At 45.5% G+C, this 15,793-nt stretch overlaps 1 protein-coding gene, 1 long non-coding RNA gene and 1 pseudogene across 5 annotated transcripts in view; 1 reads left to right on the top strand and 2 right to left on the bottom strand.

Annotated features, from left to right (window-relative positions):
* Nucleotides 1-15,793, bottom strand: part of LOC310689715 — an 83,690-nt gene that overhangs the window by 12,685 nt on the left and 55,212 nt on the right. The gene's annotated exons all lie outside the window — the stretch shown is intronic.
* Nucleotides 985-9,886, bottom strand: LOC310689645 (patched domain-containing protein 3-like; annotated as a pseudogene). Its single transcript, XR_014530117.1, has 4 exons — nt 7,565-9,886; nt 4,316-4,437; nt 3,063-3,208; nt 985-2,836 (listed from the first exon to the last, which is right to left on the bottom strand). The product of XR_014530117.1 is annotated as a patched domain-containing protein 3-like (transcript).
* Nucleotides 7,773-15,793, top strand: part of LOC310689620 (phthioceranic/hydroxyphthioceranic acid synthase-like) — a 54,830-nt gene continuing 46,809 nt past the window's right edge. Inside the window, exon 1 of one of the 3 annotated variants that reach the window (XM_083467345.1) lies at nt 7,773-8,324. The gene's annotated coding sequence lies outside the window, so the exon portion shown is untranslated. The remainder of the gene's footprint in view (nt 8,325-15,793) is intronic. The other 2 variants (XM_083467343.1, XM_083467344.1) reach the window with 2 other exon arrangements.

Here is a 15,793-nt window from a genome sequence, read left to right as displayed (position 1 = left end):
CACCATAAAGGCAACAAAATGGGACAAGGACCATTTTCAAAGATGCTACAAAGGTTAGAATCAGATTTTTAGATGATGAGACAGAGGGTAGACACAATATGCTTGGAGAACACAACCAAACTCTCCCTCCTCTGTCCCAGCCGCAACATTCAAAAACACCCTCCCAACTCACACATGAAAACAAAGTTGACCACAGCCAAAACAAGCAACCACACCCTAGGCAAACCCCAACTTCTCTCACCACCAAAGGAACACAAGCGAATAGAACCTGCACAAACGATGCTGACACCTAACCCCACACATACATTAAGTAAAATAGAAACATCCCCACCCCACCCACCATGGCCCCCTCCACCTCTTCCCCCCTTTTCTTCCTAATGTAACACTAATGTCTCAACAAATGAAACTGACCTGTAGAAAAGGTAACTCGAAAAAAGAGACATCACACATATTTTTGTAAACCAATAAATCTTTAAAAAAATACATTAAAAAAAGAAAAGAAAATATGACACAAGCAAAACTTGATATATTGTACATTTTGGGTGCTAATATCATAGCGTCACAGAGAACATAAGAGATTCTACCTTAGTAGGCCCCTACAGATCTGGGATAAGGAGGGGTACCCACTTCAATGGGTGGTATTTCCAGGCAGGTTTGAAACGTGGCTCAACTGAAAGGGGTTTTGAGGCGCTGTCAATCAGGGGAATGGTGGTGCCTGAAATATCCTAAGCAAAATGCTGCGTGCAGGGCTTTGCAACACCTGACAATCAGCTAATCATTGGGTCTTACGAAGCCCTATGAAAAGTGCTCTGCAAGACCCATGTGGGCAAAAGGGCCACCTGATGTAATCGTGATGTCAGTGGTCCTGCTCACTTTCCAAAGTTGGCCCGCAAGTGGTGGGAGAGAGAACACTGAGGAACAATAACAATAACAATAATAATAATAATAATAATAATAATAAACTTTATTTATTATCTGAGGCAAAACTGGGCTCATAGAGGCTAACATCAAATATATGACATATTACCATAAAATCAAGCAATCAATTAAAATACATCCTACCTCCTAAAATCAAGTCAGAATCAAAGTAAAACCCAATCAGATGGCAGCCTGCAAGGTAGGGATGGGGACCTTAAATGCTCACCAGGAAGAGCCCACTCCTGCCCTCTAGGTAATTAGTTCCATTATCAAACTGCTCTCATTGTAATATTGTCATGTTTACATTAGGCAGTTTCATAATACAGTATTTGTATCTTAGAGAGGAACTCCTCCAGCACTGGAGCTCTGGGCACTGACTGGAAGCTGTCTATTTGGCATTTTACTACAAAAGCCAAAGAAAGTTAAGAACACAGGAATAAAAATGAGACCGTGAACAGCCCCAAACAAGATCACCAGAAACATTATCTTAAAAAAGGTTCTGAAGATGTAAGAGGATGCCATGGAGAGGACAATAACTCCCAAGATAGTGGAAATAGCTCCCTGCGTAACAGGGTAGCCAAGGATGTACAAGGCATCCACAGCCTTGTCATTCACTTTGTGTTTCTCACTGGCAACAAAAGCATAGGAAATATGGGCTGAGAAGTCTACTGAAAACCCTATGCAAATTACAAGGTTGATCATGGATATGGAATCAAGATTCACACTCCAGAAGGACATGAAACCAGCTACACCGACAATAACAGAGGCAACAGCAAAGGTTACCCACAAAGAACAAAGAGGATTGGGAATGAGTAGTAAGGAAATGAGTAGCATGGCTCCAGCAGCAATCACAACATTTTGAACTGTGTTCTGAACGATCACAAGATATTGATCAAAGTAAATAAAAGCTGGATGATAAACCATTAACGGTACCTTGCAGTCCTTAGCAAGGCCTCTCAGTTCATTTAAAAGACTCCTCTCATCCACTGCAGTAGTAACATTGACTGTATGAAAAAACGTGATGCTAATATTTCTGTAGCAATAACATTAACATCCCACTTGAAGTCTGGATTAATCCCAAAAAGGGTGGCTAAATTGTCAATGAAAAGCCTATGGTCATCTATATTGAAAGACATACGTTTAGCAACATCTTGGTAAGTTCTCAACCAGGACACTGATAAATTCTTGTTGATGTAGGATGAGCTTTCTAGTGCATTCATACAGTTTTCAAGATCTACACGGACAGATGAATCCCAATAAGCTTTGCTTTCAGTAACAACCACCATAACCCTTGGGCCGTATTCTGAAAAATATTCCTTTTCCCATTCATAATACTGGATGACATAAGAATTGTCACTAGCTAGATTTCGAAGATCTATACCTTCTTGGACTTGAGTGCAGCCAAAAATACTAATACCCAAGTAGATGAGATAAAGGACTACCACAAGCACCTTGGTCCAGCTGTGCATAAGGAAGGGACCGTAATACTTTCTAAAGAATCCATTCATGGGGTGTTCAGTCTCTGCTCCAGTGGACTCATCAAAAGACCCTCCTACACAGCACATGTTATAAGTGTAGCCCTGAGAATCCTGAGGCTCATTGTTCACTTTCATGAATGTGAGCCAGTGTCTGTTGCTTTCTTCTCGTCTCCCGTTTAAAGCAAGAACTGCCCCCAAGAATGTCAGGTTGTATAAGTAGCAGAACACAAAGGCTGTTCCTGTGTAGATGCAAAATGCCTGAACGGACTGGAATGAAGTTGCAATTCCAATGTAGAAGGCTAACACGTCTGTGAGGGTCGTGATGGTAATGGACACAGCTGCTTCTCTGTAGGTGTCAGCCATTCGATCTCTGACACTGTCCTTCACTTTAGTCTTCTGCCAGCAAGACACCAGGATGAACATGTCATCAACACCAACCCCTGAAGAATGGCAAATGTATAACATATTAGTTCCTATATGTCATGCGAGAAGAGAAATACAGTGATATCTTGAAACTCGAATGGCTTGGCTCCCGGAAAAAAAAGGTTCCTTAACGTCGCAAACCCGTAGATATGTAAGAGAATTTTCACCCATCATCATACTTAAATGTATTAATGAAAAGCCCAATGGAGAAGTCAGGAGGAATGTGTACATTTGCTCACTTACCAAGGATAAGAAATGGCGAATTTGCAACTGTGACAACAAACGGCACCCCACAAAAGAGCAGCAATCCAAAGCTGCTGACGACAGATAAGCCTGCTGACAGCACCCCAAAAGCTGCAACCCACACTTTTGTCCGTACACAGTCCAGCCTGGAAAACAGATTAAGAAGATTCTAATTCCCACTGAACCAAGCTAAACCCGTTAGCACAAAATGGATCGGCTATGCATGTACTGAAGCTGTGTGAAGCTTTGTTTTGAAGCTCTAGTTGCACAAAATATCTCAAAAAAGGATGCAAGCTTCCAAGCTGTTGGTAAGGCCATTGAGTCTGCATTCTTAAGATGGAATGTGGGAAAGATAGCAGACATTCAGATGAAGCTTGGTAGATCTACTACCTCCTCTTAAGCCTGCATACACATGATACCTAACCACAACAACAACAACACTTTATTATTTCTACCCCACCCTTTTGGCTGGGTTTCCCCAGCCACTCTGGGCGGCTTCCAACGGAAGGTTAAAAATACATTAAAACATCAATCATTAAAAACTTCCCTAAACAGGGCTGCCTTCAGATGTCTTCTAAATGTCATATAGTTGTTTATTTCTTTGACATCTGATGGGAGGGCGTTCCACAGGGCGGGTGCTACTACCGAGAAGGCCCTCTGCCTGGTTCCCTGTAACTTCGCTTCTCACAGTGAGGATACCGCCAGAAGGCCCTCGGCGCTGGATCTCAGTGTCCGGACAGAGCAATGGGGGTGGAGACGCTCCTTCAGGTATCCAGGACCAAGGCCGTTTAGGGCTTTAAAGATCAGCACCAACACTTTGAATTGTGCTCAGAAATGTACTGGGGGCCAATGTAGGTCTTTCAAGACCAGTATTATGTGGTCTTGGTGGCTGCTCCCAGTCACCAGTCTAGCTGCCACATTCTGGATTAGTTGGGAGTTTCTGGGTCACCTTCAAAGGTAGCTCCACACAGAACGCGTTGCAGTAGTCCAAGCGGGAGATAACTAGAGCATGCACCACTTTGGCGAGACAGTCTGCGGGCAGGTAGGGTCTCAGCCTGCGCACCAGATGGAGCTGGTAGACAGCTGTCCTGAATTGACCTGCACCTCCATGCACAGCTGTAAGTCCAAAATGACTCCCAGGCTGTGCACCTCCTCCTTCACAGACACAGTTGCCCCATTCAAGACCAGGGAGTCCCCCATACACTCTCACAAAATGAAAAGATAAAAATTACTTCCCTTTTCTCAGCAATTACCTTGAGCATGAGATAATTGAGAAGGTTATTGTTAAGGTATACGTGATGGAAAACAAAGGGACCACTTCCTTAGTATTTTTTTCAAACTCTTCTTGTCTGGACAATGAAGTAAAATAAGCCACCTGCCATAGGGAGGGGGGGGGGGGAGAGAAGGTCACATGTTAAATATTTTCTCTCTCTTAATATATAAATCTAAATGCTCACAAGAGTATAAAGATAGGGTGCAATTAGCAGAATATAAGTGGGACCTGAAATACATTTTGCAGCATGGAGTGTTCCTGCTTAGGGGCCCAGGATAGCAAACAATAAAAACATCTTTAAAACAATTCCAATACAGATGTAGACTGGGAAAGATCTCTACTTGCTAAGAGCAAGGTTCTTCAGGAGGCACTTAAAAGACAGTCGATACAGCGTCTGTGTAATATTCAAGCAGTGGGGAGTAATTCCAAAGGACAGGTGTCACAGCACTAAAGGCCCAAGTCCTACATTGTGCGGAACAGACCTCCTGATCAGGTGGTATCTGCTGGAGGCCCTCAGTGACTTGACTTGCCATATAAGGGGTGAGGTGGTCTTTCGGATAGCCCTTCCTAAACAGTGCAGGACTTCATACACCAAGGCTTCAAGTTAGCCAGCCCTGCCCTCTTTGAGAATCATTCATTTCACCCCGCATCCCATTGGACACTCAACATTCTGAGGCCGCCCAGCAATTCTCAGTCTTCATTAAGCTGCTTGGTTGGGTTGGCTGAACAAAGTCTCAAGTCACCAATGTGTGCACAGCCTATGGCTGGCAGAGGCCGCAGGTTAGCACCACTGTCTGGCTTCGAACTTCTAGAGACAGCCACGAGTTTACATAACTTTTAAAATGGGATCAGACAAATCCACGGAGGATAATAATACCGATGGCAACCAGTCATGATGCTATTCCATGTCCAATACCAGAGTACTAATTGCTGAGAAACAAGAGCAAAAGAAGGATACAATCCTCATGTCTTGTTTGTGGGTTTCCCATAAGCATCTCCTTGACCATTATGGGTGAAAAGGATGCTTTGGTCTAATCCAGCAGAGCTCTGAAATTATTGTGCTCACCAACTAAGGGCCTTGAATCCACTTATTTTAGGACTAGTCTTGAGTTGTACAGAAACTAGTAGCGCTGAGAACTGAATCAACTTTCAACTTGGTGTTCCCAACCTCTCTGTTAAAAGTTTATTGGAGCAGGAAGAGGAAAAAAGAATTCTGCGGGAAGCAGCATGGAACTGAACAATTGTCTCTTTATTTTCCCCTTTATCTGGGGGTGGGCAGGGCAGGGAACAGAAGCCGTTAGTCTTCCTGTTAGGCCTGCCAGTAAAACTAACCAAATGTTGAGGATTGTGAGGGAGAAACCCCATTTCTGCTGAAAGATACATCTTCCATATATTGTTTAAATGTGCATATTATACCCCACCTGATATTTATAATAAAATAATTGTCCAAAGGAGGCAGGATAATTAACTTTAAAACAAAGATAGCCTTTCAATAAAATGTCAGGCATTGATGTCTGGTTGGATGCTACAGCCATAGGCGCCGACTCCATGGGGCCTGAGGGGGCTCGAGCCCCCTCAAAAATTTTTTTGGGGGGGCTCAGCCCCCCCAATAATCTCGGGCGCCCTTCCAGCAGAGCGCCGCCGCCGTCCCCCGCCTCCTCCCCACCTGCTCCCTCGCCAGCCAGCCAGCCAGCCGCGCGCCCTAGCCAGAGAGCCCCGGCCGTCCCCCGCGAGATTAGGGAATCCCCGGGGGCGGGGGCTCCTACCTCGCTGCTTCGCAGCATCACCGCCACTGCCAAGGCACTGCCGGGGGGAATTTCCTTCCTCCTGGCGGTTTCAGCCCCCGCGAGAACAGGGTAATCCCGACTGGCCACACCTCCCAGCCAGCCAATCGGCTGGCTGGGGGGCGTGGCTTGCCCTATTTAGGGCCGGAGCCACTTTATTTGCATATTCATGAGCTTATTTATTATTCATGAGCTTTCCCGGCCCCCCCCAATATTTTTTATAAGTCCGCGTCCCTGGCTACAGCAGAAGGCGTAAGTTCAAAGCAATGAGTTCTGTTTAATAGGGTGAGAGGGAAAACACATGCTAATTAATGAAAAGCTGCAACAGGCTAACCCAAATGGAATAAAACTTACCTGTCTGGAGCAGTTCCTTTGCTTCCCTTCTGGATGCAAAGAGGCATATTAATAGCCTTACACTGAACAGTGTTACTGGCTCCAGTAGTCAAACCACTTAATTTAAAAAAGATTTTTTAAGGGAGATAAAGGTTTAAAAAAAGAGAGAGAGAGAAAGGGAGAAACTATTCAGGCCTGGGTAGCACAGAGAAGCAGAACTAGTTGCACTAATAACAACCCCAGCTAAGAAAACAGATACAGTACAAATTTTGCTTGGGCTTGTTAGTTAACCCTCAGTTTTAGTACGCAGTGAGGGTCTGCTTTCTGTTCTACAAAGGTTAAGTGAGCAAGTCCTTTTTTGTTTTCACTTTTGCAAAGAAGGGGGAGGGGTTCCTATGGGTGAGGAGCTGTGGATCGGATGATATGCATTTCGAACAAATCAGGCCATCACACTGACATAATCTGGAGGAGGTGTTGCTAGAGGTTAATTCAGGGCCCCAAGCTTTTTGCAGTGGGGCCCAAATTCATTCCCCTTGCTCCCCCTATTTAAACATATTTTGAAAGCTTTATTTATAGTGCAGTTGGAAGTCCTGCAACGAACATTATTCTCAAGACCCCAGTAAACCACCATCAGGTCAGATCCTGATTCTCCCCATCCTATGGTCCAATTTTGACAGGTGGGTAGAGGAAATTGACAGATGGGTGGTCCTGTCAAAGTGGGCCAATGGGAGTAGGGGAAGATGGTGCCCAAGTATAATACATCAGCTGATGGGTGGTCCTTTCTGCTGGGATCGGTGGTATGTGCAGCTGATCTAGCCCTATCTCTACCTGCCCTGTGCCTGACATCACATGTGACATCAGATGTAGGGCGTGAGGGCATAGTTTGGGTAAAATGGCCTTATGGGCCAAATGGTGAAGTTTGGCAGGCCAAATTTGGCCGCCACTGAATGCCTCCACTTGCTGATGCAGGTGGGTTAGGCATGGGGAACCTCTGGCCCTAGTGATTTGACTTCAGATCCTGTTCGCTCCAGTAAGCAGTAAGTAATGCATCAGGCAGACACAGAGATTCACATCGGTCACATTCCGGCTCCATCGTGCCAGGAGACACTTACCTGGATGGTTGTAAGGTTCAAGGATTTCACCACGCCCGGGATGCGCTCCAGAAACATCCGGAGCCAGAGCGCGCTGTCGTTTCTGCGAGAAGCCTGATCTTCCTGCAAGTAGTAGAAGAGGCGCAGCGCTTTGGCTGCCCGGACGGGGCGCGCCGGCCCATCCCCGGGGCCCAAGTCGAGGCCTCCCAGAAAGGGGGGCAGGTAAAGGGGGTTGGCAATGAGCGGAGGGAAGTAGAGCGGGAAGGTGAGGTCGGGCAGCAGCGCCTGTATCCCGGCCGGGTCGCCTTGCACCAAGCTGAGCAGCGGGTTGGTGCTGCTGCAGTTGTGGCCGGGGCTGCTCCGCGCGCAGAGCTGGGCGAAGGGGAGCGCGGCGCCGTCGGGGCTGCGGAGCCCCCGCACCGCCTGGTCCAGCGCCAGCAGCTCGGCGAAGGCCTCCCGGGTGAGGAGCGAGCCTCCGCCGCGGGCCACGGCCAGGAGGGAGGCGAAGGAGCCCTCGGTGCTCAGCCTCTCGGTCGAGAAGCGCCGCGCGTCGTCGGTGGGGAAGTGCGCCTGCACGAAGCGCCGCTCGCCCTTGGCGGGGCCCCCGAGCGGCGTGAACTGGCCCTCGATGTCGTTGTCCTCCAGGCTGCTCAGGAACGCGAAGCCGGCGCCCAAAGCGGCCGAGAGCGCCAGAGGCACGAGCAGGAAGGGCCACGGGTGCGCGCCCACCAAGCCGCCTAAGTCCCGCAGCGCGCGCGACAGGGGCCTCTCCACGCAGTCCGTGTGGCAGTCGAGGGGCGCCATCGCTTTTTCTCTTTCTCCTCCTCCCAGCGGCGAAGAGAGTTCAGACCGTTATCCGAGTAAACCAGGCGTAGGGCAGCCCGGCCCCACTTAGCACGAGTTTATAAAACATCTCGAAAAGGGGGAACTGAGCGGGAAAAGATGGTAAAAATGGCTGCTGGGCGGAGGTTCGCCCTTCGGGAAACGCCCACCCGCTAACCGCCTCAGAAGTCGGTTGGGAGGAGGGAGCGAGGCGATGCTGAGGGAAACTCCGTTCAGCGAAAGCATCAGTTTCTTGGCTGCAATGTGGCAGCTATGTCTGAGGGAAACTCCCCGAGAAAATTCAGAACGAGAGGGCGCAGTGCCTTTTTAAGCCAAGATGCAATGAAAGTGATCTTTTAACCAGTAGCCCGTTTAACTGGGAATTTCCTTCTTCTCGGCAGTCTTTTTTCCGCAAGGGTGGGCGACCTGCGGCCCCCCACTTCAGTTTACTGTACACTCACCGCATTTCCAGTGCAGAGTTTTTAATTCATGTTCCCATGACATGTTATGTATTTTGTACTCCATTATAAAATACTGCTGACTGGAGTCCTTAAGCCACTCCTAATTTGTCTCTCTCCTGCCATCAGCACCTCAAGGAGGAACAAATCTGACAGTAATGAAGCTGTCCTGATGAGAACAGTCGAAGGCAGAAAGAGGCATGAAACACACTGGCGGGGGGACGACGACGACGACAACAACAACAACTTAATAGCGCTCTGAGGCAGGAATGTGAACACACCCCAAGTATAAAAAAAATTGTATTTTACTTTCAGTTTTACTTCTTATGCACATGACCTGATTGTTTAAGGAACTTGCTTGCTGCTGCATCTGCTGTTTTGATAGTATTTAGCGCCTTCTGATTAAAAAAAATTAATGATGAGTGTGCCACGTATAAATATATATATATATTTTAAAAGCTTGCTGAAGACCAGCTAGGATCCAGAAGAGCAAAAAGGCACTGTTCTTTAAAGCTAGCACTAAGAAGATTTCACCGAAGTTGAATGAAGCAGTTTTGGAATAAACTGGTGAGAAATTGCAGATTCACAAGAGATCATGAATCTAGAAATTATTATAATTATGTGATTGCCAAGCAAGTTCTTTTAAATGCCACAGTGAAAGGTTTTAGGTTTTTTATTGTACAGAATGATGCTTGTGCCGGATTTCAGATACCACAAGAATATAAATAGATTTCCTGCTCATATGACATACTAGTAGATATACTTAGGATGTGACATAGGCTCTGAACATACCAGATTTTTAATGTGCATGTGGCTTGCACAGCCCTGACTTTTAATTGCACTCTTTCTCAATGTTTTCCATCCACACTTGGGGATGCGCTGCTGTCCCCCCCCCCATGAATTCCAGAAACCTGTGGTCCATTGTGGGCATGCCTGCAGGTGTTTGTTTCCCTGTGCTTGCAGTCACTTTATATATATATGTATATGCACGTTTCCAAAATATCAGACATGTATTTTTTCCCTCCTTACTGTACTATCCACAGGTCAGTAAAATCTATTTACTCTTAATCGTATATCATTTATGAACAGGTTAAAAAGCACTGGTTCCAATACAGATTCTTGGGGAACCTCTCTTAGTACATGACTCTCTGGACCAGCCACAATATCTCAACCTGATTTATCTCACAGCATTTTTGTGAGGATAAAATGGAGAAGAGGGGGCCATGTATGCCACACGGAGTTCCTAGGAAGAAAGGTGAGATATAAATTTAGGAATGAATAAATCCCTCCATTGTGAGAATTGTCCATTTATTCCTCCTCTGTGCTTCCAGCTACTGATGCACAACTACTAAAATTGCTCAGGAGCCTTGGGTGAGGGACTTTGTCAGAGGCTTTTTAAAAATCCCAAGCATACAATGCTTACTAGATAACCCTGAGGGATAGCTCAGTTGGTAGAGCGCGGTTGTGGGTTTTAGGTTCAAGCCCCGCATTGGATGAAAGATTCCTGCATTGCAAGGGGTTTGGACTAGATCAGGCACGTCCAACAGGTAGATCGTGATCTACCGGTAGATCAGTGGACATCTGTGGGAGATCACTGGCTCCCCCCAAAGAAGCTCAACAAGTTTGGCTCCTCTAAAAAAAGCTCACCAACTTTGACCTGAACCGCAAGAAAATGGGGCTTTCCTCCTCCCTAAAAAAAGCTGAACAACTTTGACCTGAACCCCCCAAAAAGGGGGTAGATCACTGCCAGTTGTTAACTCTGTGAGTAGATCGCAGTCTCTTGGGAGTTGGCCACCTCTGGACTAGATGATCCTACTGATCCCTTCCAACTCTATGATCCAAGCTTCAAGCAAGCGCCATGCACAAGCTTATTGACATTCCCAAGGAACTGTGAAAGATTAATGAGACACAACTTACTTTGGCAGAAACCATGTTGATCCTGCTTTGGAAGATTTGAGCTTGCATATTTTTGATTAACTTTAATAATGCTTTCCACCCACCAATTTACCTAGAAAACACGTTAAACTGGCCTACAATTTCCTGGATTCCCTCTGGATCCATTGTTTAAATTGTGTGCTACATTGGTCACTTTCAAGTTCTTAGGAATGGAGGCCAATCTTAGGAACTCGTTACATATTTTTTGTTAGGTCAAGCAGTTTCACGTGTGAGTTCTTTAAGAACGGTCACTGTTGGGCTAAAGTGGGGGACCCCCATTCACATCCCCTTCCGGTCATGAAGTTCATGGGGTAACTTTGGGCCAGTCAGTTTGTCAGCCCAACCTACATCAGAGGGTAGGCTGGAAAGATAAAACAGCAATGTGGTGGAAATAACCATGCACACCACAATGAGGAAATGTAGGTGTTGTTTTGGAAAAAATGCCCCCAAAGGTATAAAAGTAAAAAGCAAGGGAAACTAGTCATATACCAAAATTAAATGGTATCAATAGGGTTCATGTGGAGGACAGCAAGGCTCACTTTAGATCCCCACCCTTGAGCAATGCCTACAAGTAATTACAGTGGTACCTTGGTTCTTGAACTCAATCCGTTCTGGAAGTCCGTTCGACTTCCAAAACGTTCGCAAACCAAGGTGCGGCTTCTGATTGGCCCCAGAAACAATGCTGGCAGCTGAAATGGACATTTGGCTTCCAAAAAACATTCACAAGCCAGAACACTTACTTCCGGGTTTGCGGCGTTCAGGAGCCAAGCCATTTGGCAGCCAAGGTACCACTGTAATCCTTGCATGGACATTGGGGTGGGACTCACTGACAAGAGGTGTGGTTTTGCTCTGCTCCACGTATTAGCTCTATGAAGGTCATGCAATTTTCTGATGAGGGCTACAGTCTGCAGTGGGGTAGCCAACATGGTGCCCTCCATGTGCTGCACTTCAATTCCCATCAGCCTCCAATTCCCATCACCCCCAGCCAGCATAGCCACTGGTCAGGGATGATGGGAACTGTAGTCCAACAAACATTGTGACTGCACTATGTTGGCTGCCCTTGGTCTCCAGAATGTGTAAAATGTCAGTGGATGAAATATTGCTTCATATGATCTATGGAGACAAAGATGTTCTCACTCGTGCTTCTCTTTGTATCATTCAGTTGAAGAAAGATTCGGAGAATATCATAGGCATCAGTGCAGTTCTTACTCCATTGGCCGATTTATAAGCGTTGCTGTGCAATGGATTCTGGCGATCAGGAGCCCTTCACCGTCACAACGAGCATGCACAAATACGTGGAACAATGTTTGCTGGGACTGGGACAGATTCGTCTGCAAGTCCAACATGGTGGCTATGGGGGACGGCTATGGTTCAGTGGGAGAATGTGTATGTTGCATGCAGAATGTCCTGGGTTCAATCCCCAGCTGGGAGAAAACAGTGTCTGAAATTTTGGGAAGCGCTGTCAATCAAGGTAGACAGTACTGAGACAGATGGGCCAATGGTCTGACTCAGTAAAAGGCAGCTCCCTGTGTTCCTATGACCGATGTTTTTCATATGTACATTCAATGGTTTTACTTATAATTAAAGTATTATATATTTATTTATACCCCACCTTTTTTCCTGATGGGACTCAAGGCTGCTTACATGTAAAAAGGAAACACTAAAGAAAACAATTAAACATTGTTAGAAGTAAAACTACACACATATGTAAAATCTATTAAAACCACACAAATAATTACAATAAAAACAGCATGGCACCAGCCCTCTCATTAAAAGTTCCCAAAAGCCTTTTGGAACAGAAGCTTTCACCTGCTGGCGGAAGGACAACAAGGAGGGAGCCAGTCTTACATCTCTAGGGAAGGAGTTCCAAAGTCTGGGAACAGCCACCGAGAAGACCCTCTCCCTACCAAGTGTGCCTGGGAAGGTGGCAGGACTCAGAGAAGGGCCTCTCCCAAAGATGTCAACATCCAGGCAGGTTTGTATTAGGGAATACGGTCTTTCAGATAGCTTGGACTAAAGCTGCGTAGGGCTTTAAAAGTCATAACCAGTACTTTGAACTGTGCAAAGAAGTCAACGATCTGGCTGCAGCTTTTCGAGCCAGTTGAGGTTTCTGAGCACTTTTCAAAGACACCCCGCATAAAGTGAGTTACGGCGTTTTCATTTAAATGCTAAATAGCATGGGGGGCAGAATAGAACCCTGAAGGACCCCATAGGCCAGGCATGGCCAAACTTGGCCCTCCAGATGTTTTGAGACTACAATTCCCATCGTCCCTAGCTAACAGGACCAGTGGTCAGGGATGATGGGAATTGTAGTCCCAAAACCTCTGGAGGGCCAAGTTTGGCCATGCCTGCCACAGGCCAACAGCCAAGATGTTGAACAGGAGTCCCCCAGGACCACCTCCTGGGTTTACCCATCCAGGAAGGACAGTGCCACTGTAAAGCAGGACCTCCAAGTCCCAGCACAGAGAGATACCATAGTCCAGATCTTTCCAAACTTTTCACGTTGGTGACACTTTTTGGACATGCATCAATTTGCAACACAGTCATTCAGTTTTACTAGCAGACCGTAGGTTAAACTAACCCCTTTCCAGCCCTGGCATCCCGCTTCTTTGGAAACCTCAAATACTGACGCTGAATAGTATGTTCTTAACATATCTTCCCTAGCTAATTGCTCCATGTGGACTTGGACGTGTTCAATCTTGCGGCTTGAGGTCCCTTGAAATGCTGCAGGATTTACAGGTTGCAGAGGGGATGACATCTCCATTTAGTCTTAATTCCATGGGCAGTTTATAAAACCATCACTCATCAGTTAGAAAAAAAACCCCACAGATTTTATTTAGCAGGTCACATAAGACTACAGGAAGCTGGGAACTGGCATTGCTGTAACAGAGCTGCTCCCTGCCCCTCATTGGTCTTCTTATAAATGCCAGGGTGTTGGAATCCTGGAGCACAATAACTGGTCAAAGAAATAATAGGGTTTTCTGTTTGGATGCCTTTAGATCACATGACGGGGGGGGGAACGGAGTGGAATTGTAACAGCTATGAAGAATTGCACTGCCTCTTTGGAGTCAGTTGGGAGTACATTTCCAGTTTAGTTTAAGTGGTATGGGGGTGTAACTGCATTGCTCTGAAAGGTGCTGTCCTGTTGGATTTTTAAAAATGAGATCGTGTACAGCTGTTTTGAGAGCTCCATCAATTTTCTTAGATGCCCGTATTGAATCAGTCAGAGAGTAGTTTAGATTCCTCTTTTTGTTCCTTTTAAATCAGTCCATTTCCCCCAATAAAAATACAATTTTTTTATTTGAAATCTTGAAGTCCTTCAACCCAGGTTATGAGCACATAGTACCCAAACAGTAAAATGTGTTCAGTTATCTTCTGAAATGTTAGGAGTTGGGCTAGGGTGGAATGAGAAACAATTGCTAGTAATACTAGTGTTTTCTGGGAGGATGGGCAATGGGTGGGTTATTCTCACAACTTTAACCCCTACATTCAAAACAGGCATTTAAAACAGAAAAGGTTTTGTGTCAGTCAGTGGGGGGAATGGAAGAAAGTTGGCAGTGAACTTTCAAACTAGTGCTAACATGACGTTGCTGTGAATACAACTTGACAGTGTACTTACTTTTGAATTGGTTTAAGAATTCTTTCTTTCAGCAAATCCAGTACTTCAGTGCAACTTTCTTTTTTTGCTTTTCCCATTCAGCTAATCTAGTAACATATGGAGGGACCTCAAGACCCTGTCTTAAAGCAGAATACCAAGCTGCTATGCTGACACATTACAAATATACTCTTTGCAGTGACTTACAGTGAAAGATGTGCAAATAAGGCATGCATGGCACCTTTTTTAAAGACAATAAAGGTTTGTTTTAATTATGCAGAAAGCTTTTCCTCATTGTAAATTGCTTTATCTCTGGTTTCCCTCTTATGTAAATTGAGGTGTACAAAACATATCTTAAACCTGTAAATAAATTTGAGAGTTAACCGAAATGTGGAATTTTTTTAGTGAATTGGATTTCCAAATAATCTTTCGTTCGTTTCCTTCCTTCCTTCAAAATTGATTTGTTTGCTGTTACTTCAGCACGTTAGAGAAAAATAATGCAAGTGGGGAGACAGGAGAGGAAAACATCCCAACATTCCCTGGCTTCCCATCAGCTGGAAAATGTACCCATGGAAAGTTCCCTATTACCCAACAGATTCTGCTCCATCTCAGCAAATTAATATCATATGCCTTTCATGCTATAAATTTGAACTGCATCTGCACACCTAGCTACCATATATGCTAATAATATAAAATTTTAATTAGCAATACTTCTTACTGATTATCCAGATTTAATACTATTCCTCACAAAAACTGGGATTCTGAAGTGAGATATCCACACAACAGAAGTTGCCTTGAGTTCCAGTCACAACAGAGAGACAGCTTAAGGTCCAAAGAGTTTGACTGCTGCAGAAGATCAGGCTTCAGTAATACAGTTTGGGACTTGATACATTCATACACTTTGTAGGCTTTGCAGATAAAGATATGTACAAGTAGAAAGTATTTCTGTTGCTCCAGCAATTCAAGACGTAACACAGTTTCCGACAGCACTCACTGACTGACTCTCAGGACAAGACACCGGACAGCTGAGCGGAGATGCCTCCATCACCTATATCAGGCATCCCCAAACTCGGCCCTTCAGATGGTTTGGGGCCACAACTCCCATCACCCCTAGGTAACAGGACCAGTTGTCAGGGATGATGGGAACTGTAGTCCCAAAACATCTGGAGGGCCGAGTTTGGGGATGCCTGACCTATACAGGTGGCACTGGACTGTTGCCATAGCAACTGGCTTGGCTGACTCTGACCCTATTGCCTTATCCTCATACATGGGATGATTTGAGCTCATCAAGGAAATTATCCCTTTCCTCCATGTCTGATTCCTCCAAAAACAAATTCCACAATACTTCAAACTTATAAGATGTGGAACCGTAGGTAGACAAATGCATACTACTACAACATCCCACGAACCCCCTAGACGTAATAATTTAAAAAAAACAAT

Source organism: Podarcis liolepis (genome assembly GCF_965112155.1).
Source record: "Podarcis liolepis genome assembly, chromosome: 12".
Taxonomy (NCBI): Eukaryota; Metazoa; Chordata; class Lepidosauria; order Squamata; family Lacertidae; genus Podarcis; species Podarcis liolepis.
This window is presented reverse-complemented; position numbering and strand designations above follow the sequence as displayed.